General features: G+C 37.9%; 1 protein-coding gene and 1 non-coding gene across 6 annotated transcripts in view; one reads left to right on the top strand and one right to left on the bottom strand.

Annotated features, from left to right (window-relative positions):
- The window catches only part of GPC5 (glypican 5), a 1,166,213-nt gene that overhangs the window by 912,791 nt on the left and 228,198 nt on the right, over positions 1-25,224 (bottom strand). The window lies entirely within an intron of this gene.
- TRNAD-AUC (transfer RNA aspartic acid (anticodon AUC)) lies at positions 10,444-10,517 on the top strand. The gene has a single exon. It is a non-coding gene; the product is annotated as a tRNA-Asp (tRNA).

The following is a 25,224-nucleotide window of genomic DNA, read 5'->3' as shown; positions in this document are numbered from 1 at the left end:
ACATATACCTCATGGCAACCACAGCTGAAGATGAGTTAATATCTATTCTTATCAAATTATCCCAAAAAGTTGAAAAGGAAGGAACACATCCAAGCTCATTCTACAAGGCCAGCATTACCCTAATACCAAAACCAGAGATACTATAAAAAGAAAATCACAGGCCACTACGTCTAATAAGGAGGCAAAAATCCTCAGAAAAAATATTGGCAACCTGAATTCAACAAGACAATAAAAGGATCACAGATTATGATCAAGTGGGATTTACCACAGGGATGCAAGGATGGTTCGACATCCACAAATCAATCAATATGATATACCATATTAACAAAAGAAAGGATAAAAATCACAATTTTCTCAATAGACACAGGAAAAGCAATTGACAAAATTCAACATCCATTCATGATAAACACTCAACAAAGTTGGTATAGAGGGAACATACCTCAATATAATAAAGGCCATTAATGAGAAACCCACAGCTAACATCACATTCAATGGTAAAAAGCAGAAAGGTTTTCTTCTGAGATCAGGAACAAGACATTCTTGCCACTTTTATTTAACAAAGTATTGGAAGTCCTAGCTACAGCAGTTAGACAAGAAAAAGAAATAAAAGGGATCCAAATTGTAAGGGAAAAGTAAAACTGTCACTATTTGTGGATGGCATGATACTATACATAGAAAACCCTAAAGATGCCCCTCAAAAACTTTCAGAACTAATAAATAAATTCAATAAAGTCACAGGATACATTATAAATACATAGAAATCAGCTGCATTTCTATACATTTATAATGAACTATCAGTAAGAGAAATTGAGAAAACTATCCCACTTACAATGGCACCAAAAAGAATAAAATACCTAGGAATAAATTTAACCAAAAAGGTAAAAGACTTGCACTCCTAAAACAATAAGACACCGATGAAAGAAACCAGTGACAACACAAATAAATGGAAAGATATTCTGTGTTCATGGATTAGAAGAATTAAAATTGTTAAATATTCAGACATTAACAATAGCCAAGATATGGAAGCAACCTAGGTAGGGGCCCATCAACAGATGAATGGATAAAGAAGATATGGTATACAGAGTTGACCCTTGAACAAAATGGGGGTTGGGGTACCAACACTGTGCACTTGAAAATCCACACATACCTTTAAAGAGGATTCTCTCTCCACAGTTCCATATCCATGGAGTCAATGAACTGCAGATAGTGTGGTACTGTAGTACATATTTAATGAAAAAAAAATCCACATGTAAGTGGACCTGCTCAAACCCTTGTTGTTCGAAGATCAAATTCACGTACAATGGAATATTACCCAGCCATAAAAAAAGAAATCTTGTCATGTGCAACAGCATGGATGGACCTGGAGGGCATTATGCTAAGTGAAATAAGTGAAATAAGTCAGACAGAGAAAGACAAACACTGTGTTTTCACTTATATATAAAATACAAAAAAATAAAAACAAATAAAAATATATAACAAAATAGGAACAGACTCACAGATACAGAGGACAAACTAGTGGTTGCCAGAGAGGGGGAGAGTTGGGGTTATGGGCAGATTAGATGAAGGGGATTAAAAGGTACAAACTACCAGTTATAAAATAAATAGATCACAGGGATGTAATGTAGGGCACAGGGAATGTAATAAATAATCTTATAATTACTTATAAAAGTATCTAATCACTATATTGTATACCTGAAACTAATGTAATATTGTAAGCCAGCTATACTTCAATAAAAAAAAGAAAAAGAAGTAATACTGTAACATGTAGAAAATGAACAGATTAACTGTATTTGGGGTGCTCAGGGAAGAGCTTCAGGCGGTCATATCCAAACAGCAGGGTAAAAGATAAACTAAGAGTTTGTCATGTGGACAAAGTAGGAAAGCTCCAGGAGAGAATAGAAAGGCAAAGAGGTGTACAACAACCTAAAGTGTTTCATACAACAAAAAGTACATAGTGAAAGAAAGTATTATGGCAAGAGGTAAGATTTAAAAATGCCATGATACATATGATAATGGATGTAAATCAGACTTACTGCAGTGATCATTTCACAATACATACAAATATCAAATCATTGCGCTGTACACCCGAAACTAACATAATGTCATAGGTCAATTACACCTGAATTTTTGTAAATGCCTTAATATGACTTGGATATCAAGCTAAAGAACTTGCTTCAGCAAATGGAAAGCCCGCAAAATCTTCCACGGTGGAAAACGGTAGCTTGTGATTTCCATAAGAGAAAAATCTTCATGACAGCAGTTTGCAGGGAGGGAGACTAAAGAAGGTCTTCCAGTAGAACACTAGGGAAATGCTGGACCCAAAGCCACTGACAGAAGTGGTGAAAAGAAGCAGATCTAAGAGGGAGACAGGAGGGAGAGACAGTAGCATGCAGGCTGATTAGATGCATAATGTCATCTGAACGAAGAATGATGGCGGGAAGCAAGGAAAAACCTTGAGAGAGATAAATCCAAGAAAACATAAGGATGACATGGAAAACGGATAAAAATTTGGTTTACCTGAAAAGAAGGGGACAAAAAGGGTAGTAGTAAAAGGAAATTATGTTCAAAGGGCAGGTCAGAGTCAGATCTTGGAGGGTTTAAAATGACAAGCAAAGAAGTCTTATTTACTAGGCAAAGTCTCTGATCGTTGTTGAATGGAAAAGCAAAATTACAGAGCTGATATTTAGCAAGTAAATCTGACAGCACTGTACAAGTTGGACTAGGGAGAGAGAACTATTAAAGGTGGATAAACTGTTCATAGATCCTGAAGTCCTAAGGAAAAAGAATTTTATTCTGAACTACAGTAGTGACAGTATATGAAGAGGATTCATGAATGGTGCACAGAGAGAAGTAAAAATCTGTGAGGCTAAATCCAGAACACTGACAAAACCAAATGCTGGTGAGGATGTCGAGCAGCAGAAACTCTCATTCTTTGCTGGTGGGAATGCAAAATGGTACTGCCACCTGGGAAGACAATTTGGTGGCTTCTTACAAAACCAAAAGATACTTTTATCATATGATTCAGCAGTCGCTCTCCTTGGTGTTTACCTAAAGGAGTCAAAAACACACAAAAACCTTTATAGAAGCTTTATTTATGATTGCCCAAACTTGGAAGCAACCAAGTTGCCCTTTAGTGCGTAAATGGATAAATAAACAGTGGTCCATCCAGATAACAGAACACTGTCCATTACTAAAAAGAAATGAGCTAGAAAACTGTGAAAAGACAGAGAGAAAACTTAAATGCCTATTACTAAGTGAAAGAAGCCAACCTGAAAAAACCGTACGATTCCAACTATTTGACATTCTGGAAAAGGCAAAACTATGGAGTCAGTAAAAAGATCAGCAGTTGTCAGCGTTGGGTATAGGCGAACACAGGATTTTTAGGTCAGCAAAACGATTCTGTATGATACTATAATGGTACATAAATGTCACGCTATAGTTGTCCAACCCCATAAAATATACAACACCAAGAGTAAACTCTAATGCACACCATGGATTTAGGGCAAAAATGATGTGCTAACATACGTTCATCAATGGCAGTAAATGTATCACTCTGGAGCACGATATTGATACTCGGGGAGTCTATGCATGTGTAGGGGCAGGGGCTATATGGGAAATCTTTGTATCTTCCCCACAGTTTTGATATAAGCCTAAAACTGCTCTAAAAAATAAGGTTTATTTTGAAAAAAAAAAATCAACAGAGCTTAGCAAATTACTGAAAGTGAGAAGTTAGGGATGTGTAAAGCCAAAGTGTTAAAAGGCTCAAAGTGAATTTCCAGTCATTGAAGCTAAAAAAATAGTGATAGTGGAGTGTAAATAAATAAAAAAAGGGTGCTAAAATATTCACTAAAAATGAGGAAAGTATCTTTGCTGTCAACAACTCCTAATAACAAGATCCAAGGATAGATGATATAAGTTGATGGAGGATATGTGGAGTAACATTGTTTAGCGACACTACAGGAGATTTTGAAACAAAAGAGAAGAGAAAAAGGAAACAGACAGCAACCATGACCCAACGTGACTAGCCACAGAGCTCTAGACAAGTTATGAAACTTGTACAAACCTCAGGTTTCTCATCCTTGAAACTTGAGAAAATAAAACCACTTTCCCAGTTACCAGTTAAGGAAGATCTTATCTCACCCTGTCCCTCCCATGTTGGACCTAAAACCATATCTGCAACTGAACATAATCCCTAGGAAGGCAGACAGAGAACTGAAAACACCAGCTCCCATTACCATCTTTGCAATTTTTTTTTACAAATATAAAAGAAAAAGCACAAGCCACAGACTTATAAGTCATCTAATTGTCTCCAAAAGTACAAGGATATATAGCAGATTCCAATACATACAAATAAATTTCAAAGCCCTTATATGTGTTGACTTGCTATCAGGGAGCTCCACTTCACACTTTATTGAAAGGGAATGGAAAACCATCTGTCACCAGCACATTGACCTGTCACCCTAGGTCCCCTGAGTCAGTCGATCTGGGCGGACCATTTCAATACCAGCACCTTATTGCTACTGAAAAAACTCACACTTGCTCTGGCAATTTTTCATCTTTGACTTATACTGCAATTTCCTCCTTACTCTTCGCCCTGGTCGCTACCGTCCTCCCCTGCAGTCAGTCAGAAGTGTCTTGGAAAAGAAATTGTTTTCTTCCCTACTGCTTATCTACTCTTGCTTTAAGTCCCATCTCTGGCTTCCCACTGATTTTCAAGTTCCCATCTTGCCTCGAAATAGCTCTTTTAGTTGCTCCTAACCCATCTCACTTCTCCCACTCTGATCAAGTATTTGTTTCAACAACTCCTTGTCACTTGGCTGACTCTCTGCGTTCTTACTGTAATCTTGGCACGCCATACCACAGAGCAAACTTCTGTTTAGAGCCTCCCTCTGTCTGATCACTCAGTCTTACTGGTATCTTCAAATACGCAAAGCTTTTAGCTAATAATCTCAAAGAGCTTTGTAAGAAATAACTTAAATTTGTTCATTTTCATCTGACTTCCGCCAGCAGAGCCTCCATTTCTTTCACAAATGATCTTTTTAAATGTTTATTAATCCTAATAATAATTGAAAAGCAAAAATTTTAGAATACTGTAAATTGGAAAGCAATGAATGTGGAGATCCTATGAGTGTTTATTAAGCCATCTATTTCAGAGGATGAGACAAGCGTGTCTACATCAATGTGTGTGCCAACAGGTGACCGAACATCTTCCTCGGGCCATCTAGGATGCTTGGTGTTAAAATGAGGACTGATTAAAAGAAGTCACATAAGGTGTAACTCACAAGCATGCTCGAGGACAACAACAGCAACAACAATAATAATAAAAGATAAAAATAAGAAACAGGGTGGATTTGGGCCAAATGTGCTGTGCTCTGTTATATGAAAAGCTACTTTTAAACTACCTGGAAGGAACATACTATTGACAATTTTTCCACTTTCAACAACAAATTTGAGCTTATTAATTTTCTCTTGCCCAGTTCCCTATGATCCTCAGAAATAATTTGTCAAAGAACTGGCTGGTGTTACGGGTAAAATCTGTTACCACAAATTAGAACGAGGCTAACTTTTCCAGACAGAGATGAAGTTCATGATTAGTTTTATTCCAATGAGAACCAACTTAGGAAAGTTAGTTGGGCCAGGTCACAAGGGGTTGGGAAGAGGGCTTAATTGTCAGGTTGATGAAGTTTGGACTTTATATTTTGCAGACTATGGGAACTGTATTCATGATTAGCAAACAAAGGAACAGTATTATCAGAGCATCATTTTAGAAAGATCTGGCAGACAAGGAGCTATTTCCCTAGGTAAGGCAAGAAAATATTAGAATAAACTCTATTTTTAAAAAAACATGAAATTAGAGAGGACGGGAAAAAGAAAGCTCTTTTATGAGCAGAATGAATGGGATTTTGCTATTGGTTGACTCAATGTAAGAAGTAAAAAGGGAGGAGAATGAACGTTGTTAACAGTTTTGAATCTGGCAACCAGAGTAAATAAAGATAATAAAGATCCAATAACTAGTATGTGGAAGTTAGACGGTAGGATAAGTTTATTGTTTTGGTTTACCTGTTCCTAGAGCAGGAGATAAATTCTAATTTAGAGCTTTGATTTGAAGGTAATTCTCAAATGGAGTTCCAAATGAGGGACTGGAGACCAAGTCAATGATTAGAATTCCCTGCATACAGCCAACAGTTAAAGCCATGAAAATGCATGAAATTATTTTTAAAAAAGTACATAGAATATAAAGAATGTCAGAAGGAAAGTCTTTCAGAGGCAGGAGAAAAAGGACTCAGATAATATACCCTTCAAAAGACAGAAAGAGAGAGAAGGAAGAGGACTAGAAAGGAGGAAAAGGAAAAGGAAAGGATAAAGAAAGAATAAAAGAAGGAAGGAAGGGAAGACGGCAGGCAGGCAGGCAGGAAGGAAGGAAAGGAGGGAGGAAGGAAGGAAGAGAGGGATGGACTGGGGGAGGAAGGACTTTAGAGGAACAGAGCTGGAAATTGCATAGAAGACACCTTAGCCTACAGGTGAGAAAACTGAAGCCCAGAGCAGGTCAGTAACTTGGCTAAGACTGAATCTAGATAACGCAAGAGGCTGTTTACTATAAAGCCAATGGTCTCCTCTTTATCATTAGTGGTCTTACTATTTACCTTCATACATGTTGTGTGGGATTCACATTAGGTAAGGCTTGGTTCCCAAGTGTTCTTTATAAATAAAATAATTTGGTTTGAAAATGACCTAGCTGTATGAGTAGACAGGAGAATCCCATTTTCCCCACGTGTGTGCAAGTGGACGAGAGGAAATACAGCAGTTACTCCCTTGAAGATTCCCAGGAATTGAGAGGTGGGGAGAAAGGAGGAATTACAAGGATGTTAGACAGCTTGATTTCTGACCTGGATTTGGGAGAAAAACTAAAATAACCTATTTATGAAGAGAAGCTCTCCCATGATACACAAATCCCAAATTCCAATTTTGTGAGATAGCAATGCAAGATTTTCCTCTCTTCCACAGAAGTCCAGGCAACATGGCAAAAAAGAATAGTCTGTATCTTCCTGATCTACAAACTATCACAATGAAATAATTTGGCCTATCAAATGCCTGGTTTATAATTAGAAAAGCAAAACTGTGTCAGATTTCATGATAACTGTCACACTTAACATATGTTACATGTTCTTTGATTTATTAATCCTCAATATTTTCTCAAAAAATTTTCATATTGCTACTGATCTGTAGTTGCACCTGTAATCCATAGTTCAAATCAAAACCCTTCGAATCCATATTCATTTTTTAAGATGACTATTAAAATATTTTAGTGAATAACTTGTTAGTTTTGTATTGCAAATAACTTTCAGAAGTTACCAAAAATTCAATGTCACCTTCTTCGGTGCTTTTCACCTGGGAGGCAACTGACAAACATGGGTGTTAATGATGATATAACTGCATACTGAATGCCTGTGATAGTTAATTTTACGTGTCACCTTGACTAGCCACAGGTTGCCCAAATTAAACACTGTTTCTGGGTGTGTCTGTGAAGGTGTTTACAGATCAGACCAGCATTTGAATCAGTGGACTCTGTTGAGCAGAATGCCTTCCCCAATGGGTAAGCATCATCCTGTGTCAGAGTCTGAATAGAACAAAAGCCAGAGGAAGGAGGAGCCCAGTCTCCCTGCTGGAACTGGGACACATCAGTGCTCTCAGACTCCTCTCCTGCTCTCAGACTGGGATTCACACCATCGCCTCCCCTGGTTCTCAGGCCTTTAGACTCAGACTAAATTATACCACTGGCTTTCCTGAGTCGCGAGTTTACAGACAGCAGATTGTAGAATTCTCAGCCTCCCTAATCTCATGAGCCAACTAATTCCTCAAAAGAAACCCTTTCAGATGTATACTCACCCTACATACCCTACTGGTCTGTTTCTCTGTTGGACCCTGACTGATGTAATGCCAAAACCAGGCCTCATTAAAGCACGTATCTGTAAATGGTTGCACAAACTGTTGTTAACATCATAAAGTCTTTACTGTGGTTTAATTCTGCCTTGAAACATGTGATTAAATGACCGTAATCACATGCAATTAATAACAAGGGGAAGCAGATATGTAAAACTTAAAACATAAAAATCCTGTTTAATTTCCCCTTAATTTATTAAATATATTCGTTTCCTTCATATGTCATTGTATTTTGACTGAAGGGGTATATACATCATCTTATCCTATAGATAACATACATACCATAGTGTCCTGCTACATCCTCATGTCATTTAAAGCTCAATCTTTAAATAAGGTAGATTCCACCCAAAATGTGATCCTAGTATATTTTTCAATATGATGTAACACACACTTCAATGAAAGTATAAAAGGATGCTGAATGAATTATAAACAAAATTAAACAATATTAATAACACAACAAGAGATAAATTTCAGCAAAGCTGAACTTGAGCTATTCATAAAATATATTCTACTTTCCTGACAACTTCCATTTGTAAGCCAGATATTTTTCCCTACCCAAAGCTACATTTAGTAAGGAAAATTAACTTCATGATGATTAGAATCAATGCGTGGTAATAGTATATTATTATAAAAGCTTTTGCTAAGTTTGTATTAGTGGAGGTCAAAAAAAATACATGATTATAGATGATTACACCCTAAAACTACAGAACGACCATCATCCAGATAATATACAGGTTGCTTAGAAGTTCAACGTACAAATAATTCCAGAAGCCAGCTATGGAGAAGATATAAAAGTTATAACCGTAACACTACTCTTAAAACACTAGTATATACTAGTATTGTAACAAACAATATTTACCGCAAGTTATAAATTATTAAAGCTCTACAAAGAACTGCCTTTAAATATATTATTCAGAAGAATTCTAAATTTGTACAAGGTGCACAGTTCCCAGGAAAAAGCAAATAAAACTGTTAAAGTTGAAAAAAGAGGAAAACACCTACTGTCTCCACTTTGCAAGGGCTACGGATATGTTTACTCTCCAGTTAGCAAAAAAGCAAATAAGGCCCTTTTCAAAGTGTTTACTTGGAGCCACAGAATGTCTGGTCTTGGGTGACTGCCTTCTGTTTGTGTTTCCTTTTAATTTTCCAGAAGTTACCTCTCCATATGGATTTTTGTAGCCATCATAATGATGTTGCCACCCTAATTCATTTTATATTTAAAATTAAAACAGGAGAAGAAGAAAGAGGAGAGAGAGAAGGCGCAGGCCAGGGAGAAGCAGCACAAGATTTCCGTGCTCTCCTGTCCGGCCCACTGTGAGCAGGCTCTCCGTGCTGCGTTGCTACTTTTGTACATGCCTATAAATGAAGACCACCAGAGGGAGCTTCTGCATTTCAGTCCTGGTCATAATCATTCATTAAACTTGTATGTGTCCATTTAAAATCATTTAGTTTAGGGCTCGCAGAGAAAAATCAGACTTGTAGACCAAAGTGACGAATATTTAGATATATGAAATCTTTAGAAAAATCCAGTCTTTTATGGAAAACTAATAGACTGACACTGCAGTACCAAATGTGATCAAATGAGAAAACAATAACCAACTTAGAACTGCGGATTAATTTGTCCTAACTGAGCTGTCTTGTCGTCGGGAATAGGGAGAGACTGAAATTGACCAAAGCAATCAATTGTTTCCCTTCTTTCTCTTTCTCTCCTTCCCTCCCTCCCCACCTCCCTTCTTCCTTTCTTCCTTCCTATTTTCCTTCCTTCCATTTATAGGGACATAGTAGTTTAGAAAGTTCCCAAGACTAAAAGTCAAACATGTGCCTTTTAGTCCTTGTTTAGCTGCAGATTGCGATGACCATTCATACACTGAGCACCTATTATTTGTAGGCATTATTCTAAGTGCTGGGAATACGGTGATGAACTTTCTCCCAAGAGGCTTACATTCTAGTGGGGGAAACTGAAAGTAGATCATTAACTAGACTACTTTTAAGTCTTGATGACTGTTACTCAGTTAAAAATGGGTATTTGACAGAGCAATGGTGTCGAATGAGGATGGACTGCTCAAGGAAGACTTTCTTATTTGAATTCTTTTCTGAGTGAAGTAAAGAGGCATCTGTGGGAAGATGACAGGGAAGAGCTTCATACACAGAGGGAACAGTCATGAAAACAGACCCGGGAAGAGAAGGAAAGGAGGCTGCTGCACCTGAAAAATACCGTGTAGGAGTGGAGAGTGAAGGGAAGGGGAGGTGGGTTGGCCGGATCACATGACTTCATATACACTCTGCCAAAGGGTGAGTGTGTGTTCTAAGTGGGCACTGAAGTCATTGGAGAGTTTTGAGCATAATGATAAAACAATCTTTATGTTTTAAAAATATGCAGTTGCCCAAAAGGCACATGAAAAGATACTCCATATCCCTAATTATCAGAGAAATGCAAATCAAAGTACAATGAGGTGTCACCTCACACTGGTCAGAATGGCCATCACTAAAAAGTCTACAGCGGGAAGGGTATAGCTCAGTGGTACAGTGTGTGCCTATCATGCACGAGGTTCTGGGTTCAATCCCCAGTACCTCCATTAACATAAACAATAAATAAATAAATAAATAAATAAACAAACAAACCTAATTACCTGCCCCTCTAAATAAATAAATAAATAACCTTTTTTTAAGTCTACAAATAATAAGTGTTGGAAAGAGTGTGAAGAAAAAGGAAACTTCCTACACTGTTGGAGGGAATATAAACTGGTGCAGCCACAATGGAGGACAGTATGGAGGTTCCTTAAAAAAACTAAAAATAGACTTACCACATTATCCAGCAATCCCACTCCTGGGCATAGATCTGGAGAAAATTCTGATTCAAAAAGACACATGCACTCCAATGTTCACAGCAGCACTATTTACAACAGCCAAGACATGGCAACAACCTAAATGTCCATCAACAGATGACTGGATAAAGAAGATGTGGTATATGTATACAATGGGATATTATTCAGTCATAAAAAAGAATGAAATAATGCCATTTGCAGCAACATGGATGGACCTGGAGATTATCATATTAAGTGAAGTAAGCCAGACAGAGAAAGACAAATATCATATGATGTCACTTATATGCGGAATCTAAATATATATATATACATACATATACACACAAATTTTATTTACAAACCAGAAATAGACTCACAGACACAGAAAACGAACTGTGGTTACCAGGGGCGAGTCAGGGAGGGATAGATTAAGAGTTTGGGATTAACAGATACACACTACTACATATAAAATAGATAAACAACAAGGACCTACTATATAGCACAGGAAACGATATTCAATTTCTTGTAATAAGCTGTAATGGAACAGAATCTGACATATATATGTATAACTGAATTGCTTTGCAGTGCACCTGAAACTAACATTGTAAATTGACTGCACTTCAATAAAAAAGAATTAAAAATATATATCATGCTGGCTGTTTGAAGAGAAGTCTGAGCAAGACATAAAAAAAGTGACAGACAAGATGGAAACAGTGACTCCAGATTTAAGGTTTTTGGTCTTGTTCAGGGAGAAGATGATGCTGGTTTTGCTGAAGATGGTCCACAGGGACTAAGATCGAGCTGAAAGACGCACATATTCTGATGGTGGGGACAGCAGGGCTTGTGGATAGATTAAACACAGCAAGTGAAGAACCAGTGGATTCAGGCATGACTCCTGGTGCTTCTTGGCTGAAGCAGCTGGGTGAATGCAAGGGTCAGTATGTGAGATCGAGAAGCATGGATGCGAGGAGAAAAAAGAAAAGTCTCTTTTGAACATGTCTGGCTTCCTATGACTATTATTTATTCAAGAGGAGCTGCCCAATAGCTGTTAGTCATGCGAGCTGAAAACTCAAGAGCGAGGTCAGGTAGATACACAAATGTGGTTGTCAACAGCATGTACCTGGGATGAGTAAAGATGGAGGAGCACCGAAGACTGATACAATAGCATTTGCAGGTGGAGATGAAGAGAAGTTAAAAGAGATTGAGACGTTTTCAGAGAAACTGGAGGAATCCCATGAGAGCAGGCTATCTCAAAATATAAACAAAGAGAGTGTTTTCTTAAAAAAAAAAAAAAAAAAAAAAGGAAATGATCAGATATGTCCAAGGTGACTGACAGTCCTATAAAATGAGGACAAAAATAAACCTTTGGATCTTACGAGAAAAAAGACCGTTGGTGACTGGTGAAAAGTGAGGTTTCTATGGAGAAGTGTGGCAGAATGCCTAGTGATTGGCAGGAAAACCAGGTAAAAAGATAAGAAAGCAGAGACTGTGAAAATACACCAATCTGTTGTGGAGTTTTTTAGCAAAGGTAAGTAGATTTATGGGACAGAGCCTAGGGAAGGCAGAGAGTCAGGCAAGTTTTCGTTTTGCTTTAGGACAGTAGCTTTTACAACGCAATTGCATGTTTAATGGTAGAGACTCTGTTTCAGATACTCTGATCCAAAGATAACTGAATTGCAGATTTCAGTGATGGTAATAGGTTTGGGAAGGCAGGAGTGATTAAAGATAGGGTCAGATTATGAGATAAACAGATTCGACTAATCCGAGAGTCTTGGATTCCTGATGGTCATGGATGGAACTGGAGAAGCAAGGCATAATGGAGTTGGATCCTGGAGTCAGAGCACACATTTAAGGACATGGGAGTGGTTAGACGGTTAGTAGATTGGAACATCTGAGAAGGCTGACCACACCACAGGTGAGTTTAGCAGAATGCTGATGTACTAGAGTAATAGATAACTGCATGTTTTAAGAGAAAATGTACAATCTGAATTTAAGCAAAAACTCATAAGCTCCATTCATTTTTTGCTATTGGAAAAACAGACACAATTCACAGTGCAGCTGTGGAGATTTTGTAAAAAAAAAAAAATCTCTAAATGTAGGGATTTCTCTCTCTTTTAACTGTGTTGAGGAAGTTTTTGCTGATAAGGGCTATAAAAACCAAACTAGAACATATTTTGCTGATTTCTCGTCTTCAAGGAGTTTAGAATCTAATTAGGGAGGTAGGATTTCCAATGATGAAACAAATTGATATATATATATAAAGCTAACTTCAATACAATATAAATAATATCTCCGTAGGATATAAGCTATGTGTCAAAAGAACATAATAAGCAGTAAGTTGTACAGGAGCTCAAAGAAAAATCACTAGGAACCAGAGGTACCAGGGAAGGTTTTAGACAAACCTTGAGTCGTTGGTAGAAAGGGAAAAAGAGAGGAATTCTACCCTGCGGCTGAGAGGATAAAAATGGGATAAAATTCCCGACAGTGAATATTGGTTTTATTCAGCAAAGCTTGATTCAATTACATTTTTCAATATGGTCACTGGGGGAAAAAGTGTATTTTTTCTTTCTGTGATCATCGGGCTTTGGGACATTTAAAACTCTTTGAGTTACACAAGCTGACATACTACAGACTTCTGGGCACTGCCACAAAAAGCAGAGGGCCAGCCATTGCTGAGGTGGTGAGAAACCACAAGGCAAGAAGGAGAAGCAACTCAAAATCAAGGGGAAGACTAGGGGACACTGAGAAGACTAAATGATATCCCTACAGACAAAATCAAAACTTGGCCATTTTGCTTACCAAAGGGAGTAAGAATCCTACATTGTAAAGATAAGTAGTTTTAAATGTAATATTTAGACAAAGAAATGAAAGGGAGACACATCAACATAACCATACTTTCCCTATTTTTTCAAAGCTGAAAATGTTTGCAGATGCTTCAGAAATGGCATCGGCTAGAGGTTTAAAATGTTCACAGGCTGTTTATTCTGCTCTCATCAGGTTTCTTGCATATTCACTTCTCCCCTGTGTGGCAAACTCCATCCCTCCAGTAAGGGCTTCCATTAGCTTTTCTCTCTTCCTTGGATGGAAGCAAGAGCTGCCTTGCTGACTTTCCTTCCAACTCTCCCAGCTCTAACCCTTCTCCCCAGGCTCCCTGATCCACCCTCCTAAAGCACAGTTCTGATCATACTGCTTTTCCGATCCAAAGCCTTCAGTGGTTCCTCCCTTTTCCTAATGAGTACCAACGAAAGCGTCCCACAGCTGTGAGTTTACAGCGGAACCTCCAAATTTCCCAGCACTCCACTTTAACCATCACATGCTTTAGCTAAACTGTATTACTCAGTCTCTGGAGTTACCCTGGACTTCGCACTTTTCTTCTTTTCTCCTTGTCTAAACGTTACCATCTTTCACAGTTCAGTTAAAATATCACCTGTGAAGTTAAGTCACCCTTGATCTCTTAACTTGAGGTTATTTGTCAACCTTGCAAGCCTTCGGTCTGTACATCTCAACAGGCTTTGTTGTGCCGCCGTTTAGAGTAGAGCAGAGGAGGTATTTCGCTCAGTCATTTTCTGTTGTTCCTGATGGTTCTCAGTGCCTCCCCACAACCCCAAAACAAAGCTAATACACGTTTACGCAAAAAAAGTTAGCAGTTTCTTCTCAACTACCTCATTTGTTAGAAATAGTCAAGTGATAATTCTGGAGACAATTTAAATGCCCCCTTCCATAAGTACTCAAAGTGGGATAACATTGTGTCTTCCTGTTTACCACACTAAGGAATTCCAGGTTTTTCTGCCTTCCTTATTTTTCACTAATACTGACCACCTATAACTAATATTTCACATAAGATTCAGATGTCAGAAAGTTGCATTGTCAGAAAATTGTTAGAAAAGTACTTGGAAGAGACACTGCTGACTGGGAAAATAGTATATTTAATAGACAAATGCTTATTATTCAGAAAAGTTGAAAAAGACAAATGACCCAGTGGAGGAAAGCAAATGAACAAAGAATATGAATACCTAAGGCACAGAAAAAAATACAGATGGAAAAAAATCATATGAGAGCTGATAGCCTTAGCACTTACCTGTGAAATTAAAAATACAATTTCCATCCACCCAACTAGAAGACATTTTAAAGACGGACAGTATCAACTACTGGCAGAGCTGTTGGGAAGATGACCTCTTACACTGTGAGCGTGAGCATAAAGAGGTACGTTGGAGGGGATCTGGCTGTTTTTGTTAAGGTTTTGAGTGTATACGCTCAACCAGCCAGCAATTCTACTTCACCATACCTCACCTAGATGCACATTAGAGTTCTGGAAGGATATCTAACCAGTTTCCAATAGTGGGTGCCTCCAGAGAAGGGAGAGGCATTTGGCTGAGACCTTACCTTCTACGGCATCCTTCTCAATTGCACAAACATGTACAAACAGATATACACATATACACACATTTTATTCTTTACTTGGTCTGATTTAACTAAATTATAATTATATCGTCAGATCTCTGCAAAGCTTTGTTTTGCAACTGAAATATCACTTATTTTATGAACATATCAGAAGTCACTAACTATACACAAATGCAGTTTTATGCTTTCTCATTTATGTGTACACAGAGATACACACACATATGCACACTCATATAGTATGTCATTAGTGCGATCATATCAGAATGCTGGGTTCTATGTATTCAATGCCATAGATTTTTCCTATTACTTTGCTTGTTTCATCCTTTTCTATTTTTCTTCATGTTCATGTGTCCATACTTGGCACATAAACACATTCACACATGTATACATATGCATTCATATTTATAAACAAAGACAGTCTATGCACACATTGAATGCTTTATAAAAATAGGATCATATGTGCTTCTATTCATTTCACTTTCTCAGTCCCATAGTATCACATAAAAATCCATTCACATCTATTGATACCGTTTTAATTCATTATCAATGATTCTTGAATAATCCTCCTTAGTGTGGCTGTATCCTAATTTATTCAACAGTCCCCCATCCTTGGATATTTGTTTCCAGTGTTGTGGTTAGAATGTTGCTGCAAATATAAACATCTTTGTGTTGTGTCTTTGAATGCTACTAGTATTTTTATTTCAATGCAACAGTTTCCAGGAGTGGAGCTTTGGGGTCAACATCTGTAAAATACATCTCCAGGGTAACTGAGGGCAGATGGGAGCTGCTGGTGAGAGAATCAGATGGAGAGATGTCTGAGAGTCAGACAGTCTGATGACTATATTAAAAAGATTTGTCAAGTCTACCACTGAAGGGCTTTAAATCCTGAGAAAATGAGGTTACAACTAAGTTTTTCAAATGTTATTCTGATAGATGGTGTGGGGCAGTGGGGGACATGGAGAGACTGGATGAGATTAGACTAATTAGGACACATCTGCCTACAATCATCCATACAAAATAATGGCTGGTGGTACAAAGGAGAGACTCAAACATATCTGAGATATGGTTAGGGTATGAAATCGGGAGAATCAGCACTGGAAAGAAGGTGTCAAGGATGGTTCCTAGGTTTCTAGGTGGATGTACTGTGCCAGAGAGTAATTGGGTTTGGGAGACAAGACGATGAGTTCAGCTCTGGATTTGTGGGTTTTGAATAGTTTGGGGACATCCTGAGAAAAAGTGTCAAGTAGAAAACTGTGTATTTAGCTCCAGTGTTCAGAGATTGTCTTGCCTAGATACAAATAAGGTGCTAATTTAATCTGAGAAATCAATTTCTAGCAGGCTGATAGGACAAGGGTCCCCAAAGTGACTCTGGGAATAAATCACTGTTTTTGTCCCAGAAACCTGAAATCATCAGTGTAGAGAATGTGAAATTAAAAAGGGGAAGAAAAGACCACGCTGTTAACTACACTTCTTTTTAAACTGGGAACTGTGGAAAGTGGTGAAAATGTAAAAAAAAAACTGAAAAGATATAGATATCTACTATCAACACCTGGTCACATCTGACTATTCAGGCATTAAAGGAAGTATTTTAAGGGGCGGGGGAGGGGCTGCTCTCTTACTTATTTCAAATTTCCCAAAAACATAAAATTCATTTTGTTTTATTTTAAAAGTCCCTCCTGCTTGTAGGTTCAAATGAATGCATGTGTTTTATTTTCATTTGTATTTATCCATCTCATAAGATTAACTTGGTTTCTTTTTTTCACTAATCGTAATATTACTTCTCAGATGGGGGGTTAGTAAAGTTCAAGGTAGGCGTGTCCTCTGTCTCTGAACAGGGTAAGACTTGTCCTGTATGAAACATTAGAAAACACATTATACCTCTTTGTTCTGAGGCTACTCAGTGGACGGTCAGTCTAAGGAAAAACCATCAGCAAAGTCAGAGGAGGCCAAACAGTGGGGTGGAAGGAGTCTATGTATTAGCTTTGGGGCTGGGATTCAGCAGTGGGACTTCTGTACATCCCAGGATGGAAATAAGGACCCCCCCCCCACTGAGAATATTGATGGTTGTGATCTGCATTTTAATTGCACAGATTACATGATTTGTTGATAAACAAGTAATGAAAATATCACATTCTACTGGTATTACGTATTAAGAAATTTTAATATATTTATGAAGCATTCGTATCTTCATCCAAGTTAGTGAGGGAATACCAATCTGCCCCAATAACATATAGTTTTAAACTGGAAGTTTTACATGGCCTTTGGCTTATGCTCTGAGCTAGGGAATTCATCCTAATGGTCATTGTGAGTAACTGTCAGTATATACAGACAAGGAGCTGAATAAACATGGTTAGTGCGAAGGTAGAAGAGCCACAGACAGGCAAGGATATTTAACTCAGGTACATTTATTCTCAGCTCTCCATGGACACAGACCATTTCTGGAAGGTCAAGAGAACGTTTAGCCTTCTATTTTCACAGCGCTACACCTGGAAAAATTACAGTTCAATCAAATTCACATACAATTTTCAAAGGAATTCATTTTCTGGACTGTGTTGCCAGAGCCCATGGTGAATTTTCGGGAGATTGACCTTTCGTGATTTGAGAGGACCCAACTGAGGATCACAGCTGCCAACAGTCTAGCTCTGAACCTCAAACTGGCCACATATTAGGCTCCGTTACCTTCAACTTCCCCTCAAAGAAATTTACTTGTGGCGAAAGCCCCAAATAAATCATGAAACTTACCTCTGAGCAGAATTTTCCAGAGTGTGTTTAGCAGAAAATCCATAACACGTCCAGGTAAAAATGGGGTCTTGGTTAAATATATATTGAAAGTGCTCTCCTTAATATAGCTAATGGATATTTTTAACTAGCAGGATTTATTAGAGCCTTTGGTGCACTAATATGTATGGTGATAACCTGCAATGCTTTCTAGGACATAAATATTATACATAGTTTTTCCCCCAACTTAAGATCATACAATACGTTTTCAAACAATGTCTACTGCTAACATCTAAAAGAACACTAATGAATGGCAGAAAGCAGTTTTTAAAATTTCCTTATAGGAACCAGGAGGGATTCTGTAAACCAGAAATAGTTTACAGACATAGACATAGAGGAGAGGAGGGGATAGCTCAAGTGCTAGAGCACACGCTTAGCATGAGTAAGGTCCTGGGTTCAATACTCAGTACCTCCTATAAAAATAAAGAAATAAACCTAATTACCTCCCCCCCAAACAACAACAACAAATAAACAAAAATTTCATCTTGTAGTAATCTACAGTGAAGAAGAATATGAGAATGATGGTATGTATGTTCCTATGTGACTGAAGTATTGTGCTGTACACCAGGAGTGGACACAACATTGTAAACTGACTATACTTCAATAAAATTATTAAAAAAGAAACATGGTTACCAAAGGGGAAAGGGGGAGGAGGGATAAATTAGGAGTTTGGGATTAGCAGATACACCCTACTATATATAAAACAGATAAACAACAAGGTCCTACTGTATAGCACAGGAAACTGTATTCAGTATCTTGTAATAACCTATAATGGAAAAGAATATGAAAAAAGTATATACATATTGTATAAAAATAAATATAAAACTGCATCACTTTGCTGTACACCAGAAGCTAATACAACACTGTAAACTCACTATACTTCAATTAAAAAAAAAGAAAGAAAGAGGTCTAAAGGGCATGTCGGTTGACAGTCTGCCTCAGTTCTGCTCCAGTTCCCTGAGCAGCTCTGGTTGTCCTAGTACCAAACTAATACATGAACTGGAGAAGCCCAAATGCCTGACGTTTGTCTTCGGGAATGAGAATTACAAGGTGGAAGGCATGGTGCAGGATCGCTCACAGAACAATACAGAGTAAATGCACGTCTATCAAGATTTGTTTTTAACGTTGATTATTTTTGCTTTGCCCTTATTTCCAATAACCTAATTTGATACATGGGATTTTTGACTGGGCTTAAGATAAATGCAGATATAACATTAATAATGTCAGAGTATTTATCTGCATAAAAGTTTAATGGAAGCGTTTTGTGCATTCATTAAAGAATCATAGATTATCACAATTGTCTTGCTGTGCTCCCATGGGAGATATGAAATGTTAGTAATTTAAGATTCATTGAAAAATTGTAAATGTTTGAAATTAAATCTAATTCAGTGCATTAATCAAGAAGTTTCTGCTGTGGAGTCTGGAGGTCATTTCAGTTCAACAAATATTGCCAGACACTTTAATGGGCACTGGGGATAAAGAGATGAAAAAGATCCAGTGAATTCTCTGAACGAGCTTCTAGTTTCATTGGTGAGATGGACATAGCAGGAGAATAATCCAGTCCACGTGGGGCCGAGGGGAGTGGGTGATGTACTTTAATCTGGAACTCGGATGCCAGGAGGAGGAGGGTAGGTCAGGAGAAATGGAATGAGACTGATGAATGAGAAAGGGTGGTATCATGACCCAGAGGACCTTGCACACCATGCTAAGGAGTCTGGACTTTTTTCATATAGACACAAAGAAGGCAGAGGTGGAACAGAGAGATCAACTTGGAGACAATTCCAATAGCCCAGGCAATGCAGCTGAAAGGCCAGATTTACTGCTGCTCAACAAGTATTCATCAAGGGACTCATGTGTCTATCAAGCCTTAGACTCTAGAGATACCATGATGAACACAACAGATGGTCTCTGCCTTCTGGGCACAGACAATTGAATATAAAATATTAATGAATAATTAAATAACTGCATGAATACAAAATGAAGTAAAGGAAAAGTTATAGTTTTACTAGAACATAATACATAGTTACCTAACCTTTTAGGTTGGAGGTTAGACACCTTCCCAGGGTTAGTAGCATCTCAGATGAGACCAAAATGAGTTAGCAGCAAAGCATCGGTCAGAGAAGGAGGGTAGGGGTGGCTGGGAAGAGCCTGTTCTCCAGAAAATGTAACTGACAGGAGTCAAGGGAAAGGACTGTCTGCTAAAGGAATCAAAAGAACCCCAGCACAGCTAGAGCAAAGAATTATCAAAAGTGGTTCAAGATGAGGGTAAAGGCCAGATATGCAAAGCATTAGAGGTCAATATAAAGGCTTTTAGGCTCTAACCTTAGGCTCTAAGGTTAATAGGAAGCCACTGAAAGATTTTAAGTATAATATAATTTATATTTTGGAAAGATTATCCTGATTTCTCTGTGGAGAACAGACCTGAGATGCAAATATGGTTACAGAAAAATAAGTTAGTCCATTGTAAGTTCTGCAAGCTCAGTTGGTATAAATTCAGTGTCTAGCACTGCCTGGTACACTGAAGGCAGGCAACAGACATTTGTTGCATATTTAGATAACCAAATAAGATTATCCACCATTTTTATCTATTTTTATTTGACCCTAAATTTTCTTGAATGAGAGAAACAGTTTTTCAAGGTCTAAAAGTTTACTGCCCGTGAGGAAAACACCCTTAAGACAAGGGTAGACAATTTTTTTTCTCTGAAGGACCTTGAAGCATTAGTGATAAAATGTCTAAAAACATTTTTAGTGTGTCATTTGGATGACAAATGAAAAGACACACTGTTCCTCTGTGTTCCCAAAGCCTCCAGAAGCACAGGCCAATAAATAGAACAAACTCATACATGGATTATTCACTGGAATATACTGGCTTTCAGTTTGTATGAGTCAATTTTCAAAATGATACATTAAAAATTTTTGTAACAGCTTTATTGTTATATAATTCATGTATCATGAAGTTCACTCTTTTGAAATATGCAGCTCAGTGAATTTTATCGTATGAAGAGAGATGCGCAGCCATCATCACTTTGTAGTCTTACAGTATTTTTATTGCTCCCTCCCCCCCAAATCCTATATGTATGAGCAGTTAACTCCTCATTCCCCCACCTCAACCACTGGTACCCACTAGTCTACTTTCTCAGTGAATTTGCCACTCTAGCTATTTCACAGAAACAGAATCTCATAATATGTGTTCTTTTGTGACTAACTTCTTTCACATAGCATGTTTCCAAGGTCCAATCATATTGCAGCATGTACTTCATCCTTTTATACTGCCAAATAACATTCCATGGAATGGCTATAAAATACTTTATCCAGTCATCAGTTGATGAACATTTAGGTCATTTCTGCTTTTTGGCTATTACAAATAAAGCTGCCATGAGTATCCTTATGCAATTTTTTGTGGACTTACGGTATTAAATTCTCTTGGATATATACCTCAGCGTGAAATTGCTGGGTCATACTGTAACTCTATGGTCAACATTATGAGGAACTGCCAAACTGTTTGCCAAAGTAACCGCACCATTTTACAATCCTCCCATCAATGTGTGAGTGTTTAAATTTCTCCTGAGCCTCAACACTTGTCATCATTTACATTATAGCCATCCTAGGGGCTGTGGCGTGTCACTGCCTCCCTGTGATTTTTTGCATGTCCCTAGTGACTGATGATGCAAAACATGTTTTTGTATGTTTATTAGGCATTCATGTATCTTCTCTGGAGAATGTCTGTTATTTAAAACCCTATGCCCATTTTTATTAGGTTACTTTTTACTGATGTGTTGTCTAATTAAATTAATTAGTGCCTTCATGTAAACACTACCTTGGGGAGTGTAATACATGACATGGATGCTTTATTTCTGATTTTAAAAGTCATCAGGGGCCTTGGGGGCCATGGAAGGTCCACCGATGGCCATGATGCTCTGTGTGATCCTGAGCCTGGAGACTCCATGCCCAGGAGTGGGAATGCAGCCAAGGGAGCTTAGCACAAGCCCAGATTCCCAAGAAATACTGTCAGAGATGATGGCTTTCATAGTTAGAGTGAGGGTTTGGTGATTAAAACTTTTTATTACTGTGCAAGGGGATATAAAGAACTGCCCACTGGAGCATCTGTCCTTATACAGGAAAAACATCAAACTATTGAGAAGTTTCACTACTTTGAAAAGAGTCTGGAGACTTTAAATCATGGTAAATGTGAAGACCACGAAGAAAGAGCTGGAAAGCTACTTCTCTTTACTTGAGCTTAAACCAACTCATAGAAAGCACAGAAAAGAGAAAAATCTAAATGTTTACAAGTTCAGCTGATCGTTGACATTATAAGCAAGATTTTTTTAGGAGCTGCATCAAAGCAAATCCAGCAAAGCTACAACCAAAACAGCCTTCGAAATCCATAAGAAGAATGGAGAACAGCTTCAGACAGCACTAACAGAGACTTCGGAGATAAATACCAATCTTCAGAAAGGCATAAAGCTGCTTTCATAAGAATTTCAAAAGTAGAAGGAAAGAAAGGGCAGAATTACTTTCGAGGGAAAAAAAAAACCTCTTGTAAACCCTGCCTAAGAACGAGGTCTTAATAATAAAGAGAGTCTGATTGAGCCTCTAAGTGAACACTTGCTAAGATAAGCAATCAGGCTGCTGTTCTTGGGGGGAGAAACATGAATTGTGGGAATGTGAAATTGGATACGTCGAAGGCATCAAAAAATGGATAACTCTTAACTGGTGAAGCCAAAGGATTGCTGATTTACAGGACAGAGTTAATACCAGTTTACAAACTCTCAATTTAAAAAAAAAAGACAGCAAATGTGCACAAAATTAACTGCAAAAACTAAAATCATAAATGCACTTAAAAATTATGTGCCTTAAAAATCAATGAATTAAAAATCTCCAACCAAAAAAGCCTTGTTGCATTCAGAAAACACCCAGGTAGAAAGCAAGAAGCAAAAACTCCAACAGAAATACCACATCCTTGCTGAACTTCATCAAGGAAAAAAACCAACAAATTTTTATGCAGTATTCAATTTAGAGAGAATTTATCCCATTTAAGGTAGAGGATAACTTTTTCAAACCATCTGTGAACATCAGTGATGCAATATGAATAGCTACACATTCATAAAATTCAAGCAAAAATTATGTAAGAAAAATCAAAAAGAATTACTGGGTATTGTTAACACCTTCTTATTCCCGGGAGACAAAAGCTCATATTACTGGAATAAGAGCTCTATTATCACTAAGAAACTTCAGTAACATAACAAAGCAAATGCATACATGATGCAAAAATTGAAAAAAATTTAACGGTTCTGAAAATTATCCTTCCATTCCTGATTTTCTAAAAAGTACACTTGGGGGTCTGAGACTGCAGTCCTCCAGACACCAGGAGCCTGAGGAAGGAGAAGCACCCGGCTTTGATGGTGGGAGATGAAAAGATCCTCGCCTGGCAAGTACCAGCTGTCAGTCCCCAGGCTCCCTCCAGTCTGGCCAACTCCATCCTGAGTCAGCAGGTCCTCCAGGAGAGAAAGACAGGGCTGTGTGGTTACAATAGTGATCTTAACATGAAAGCATATAAAGAAGAACTGAATAAAAGGGAGTCAGACGCCTGGAAAGAAGAAGGTATCAGGCAAGAAGGCATAGTAAGAGCCTTCAAATATCTGACATCTAGATGGCCTTAGTCCCTGTCTTCAAAGCATTCCTACCTAGAGTACCATGCATGGTAACCTAAGATGCAGGTATCCACCCACCATAAGGGTGGATTCTCCAACAACTAGAAATATTGAACCACTATTCCCAGAGATCTTTGTCCAGATTTCCCTCTATAGGGCCTCAGGCCTTCATAAAACATCTAATAATTTTTTTTTCTTTCTCAGGAAATTAGGTAGAAATAAAGAATGATGGTTATCATTCTCAAGTAATCTTTCTCAGAAAAGTAAAAATCACAAATTAATCATGCAACATTTTCAAAGTCTTATGAAATATCTATCCTTAAATTATGCAAGCTTGTTATCCAATATGTTCCTAAAACATTCAGACTTACCGCATATGAGGTACATGGGCCTTGACTGGCCGTCACCACTGCCAATCATTTCAAGAGAGGTTATCGAAGGGCCAAATTGGACCTCCCCACCGCCCACAATCCACGTGTGCAAGGGGCAGGTCTCCGAAAGATGAAGGATTCAGATTTAATCAGGCATGTAAAGGAAATTCTTACCAGGAGAGGCTGAAAATATTACAGAACTATCTCAATATGTCATAATCTTTGAGTAGAAAATCAGTGGGCAATAGAATTACCCTTTGACTTGCCTCTAGTCCGAAAAATTTTGTCTTGTTTCACATCTGAAGAGAAATAAATGGGCCTAGCACTGAAAGGAAAACCCACTAATTATTACTACATGCTTAGTGCCACCAGTTCTGGAATAGCAAGCTCCCTATCACTACTTAGTATGTAGAATTAAGTGGGTGAAACCTTTCAAAGTGATCTCTGTACAGAATGCTGAGTTGGACTGGATGACCTTCTCATGGTCTAATGGATCTTCCTTTCCTTCTCTATTAGCTTATAGATTTTTCTGGATTTGGTTAGCCCACTTTCATTGGATTCTGTCAGAGCTGCCTTTTACCCAAGGAGCTTACATTTTCCCCCTTTGATTGGTGCTAATTTAATTCTTATGGCTTTCCCCTTTTCTTGTCAAAAGTCTTACTTCTCAGAAGAACCAGCTCATTTGAACAACATAATGCTTACAAGTTCAACATTAGTCTAGCACATTAGCTAACAAAAATTAGGCAAAGGTAAACATGACATCTTTAAATGTATTATGAAGGTATTTTTAATGAAGTCTTGCCCAGCTACCCACAAAGTGCCCACAGGTGGCTGATTTATAATCTTTGGTCACAGCGCTGTATTCTGTAGTAACCAAATACAAACATGTACATGGATGAAAGCTCCTAAAAAGATAAACTTCAAAAATAACGTCTGCTTGGCTTTTTACACATTGTCACTGAGAGAACATGACTGTCAGTTGACGGGTGAGCTGGACCCAGGCAACCAGAAGTTCCTTCCCCACTTCCCCCATCCTTGGGATGTGTGTCCCACCCACCATTCCCACCACACAAGGAGCTGTTTTGAGGACAGAGACTTGAGAGTAACTGCTTCAACCTTATGTGTCCCATAATCCCTATTATGTAAAATTGAATACACAATGATTTTTTTTTAGGAAAATATATATCACACTAGAGAAGAAATAGAAAAAAAACCTGTGCTTTACCATAAATAATCCATTTGAATGTTCCTTTCAACTTATATATAAAGATATCACTG

This window comes from Camelus bactrianus, chromosome 14, assembly GCF_048773025.1.
Source record: "Camelus bactrianus isolate YW-2024 breed Bactrian camel chromosome 14, ASM4877302v1, whole genome shotgun sequence".
In the NCBI taxonomy this organism is placed as follows: domain Eukaryota; kingdom Metazoa; phylum Chordata; class Mammalia; order Artiodactyla; family Camelidae; genus Camelus; species Camelus bactrianus.
Note: the sequence above shows the minus strand (reverse complement) of the source record. Positions and strands in the feature narration are given on the sequence as shown.